Here is a 795-nt window from a genome sequence, read left to right as displayed (position 1 = left end):
GCTTCTTTTTTTCTTTTTTGAGACAGTCTCCCTCTGTCACCTAGGCCGGAGTGCAGTAGTGCAATCTTGGCTCACTGCAGCCTCTGACTCCTGGGTTCAAGCCGTTCTTTTCTTTTTTTTTTATGAGATGGAGTTTTGCTCTTGTTCCCCATGCTGGAGTGTAGTGGCGCGATCTCGGCTCACTGCAACCTCTGCCTCCCGGGTTCAAACGATTCTCCTGCCTCAGCCTCCCAAGTAGCTGGGATTGCAGGTGCCTGCCACCACGCCCAGCTAATTTTTTGTATTTTTACTAGAGACGGGGTTTTACCATGTTGGTCAGGCTGTTCTCAAACTCCAGACCTCAGGTGACCCACCCGCCTTGGCCTCCCAAAGTGCTGGGATTACAGGCATGAGCCACAGCGCCTGGTCCCAAGCCATTCTTGTGCCTCAGCCTCCTGAGTAGCTGGGACTACAGGTATGCGCTACCATGCCCAGTTAATTTTTGTATTTTTACCATATTAGCCAGGCTAATATGGTAATATGGTCTTGAACTCCTGGCCTCAAGTGATTCACCCATCTCAGCCTCCCAAAATGTTGGGATTATAGGCGTGAGCCACTGTGCCCACCCCCTGTCCAGACTTTTTTATCAGAAGGGGGACACGGAGGCTCGGTGTTGGGTGTCAGTTGTGTGCCTTGTCCTGGGAGGTGCCCCCAAGCCATCTCCCCGACTCCAGCCTGGAGCTGCCCCCGAAATGGACATTCAGAGAGGCCACGGGGTCAAGGTCACCCAGCACAGAGGGGCAAACGCTGGCTTGA

Source organism: Colobus angolensis, unplaced genomic scaffold, assembly GCF_000951035.1.
Source record: "Colobus angolensis palliatus isolate OR3802 unplaced genomic scaffold, Cang.pa_1.0 Scaffold66, whole genome shotgun sequence".
Taxonomy (NCBI): domain Eukaryota; kingdom Metazoa; phylum Chordata; class Mammalia; order Primates; family Cercopithecidae; genus Colobus; species Colobus angolensis.
The sequence above is the reverse complement of the archived record's forward strand: the minus strand, read 5'-3'. Positions refer to the sequence as shown.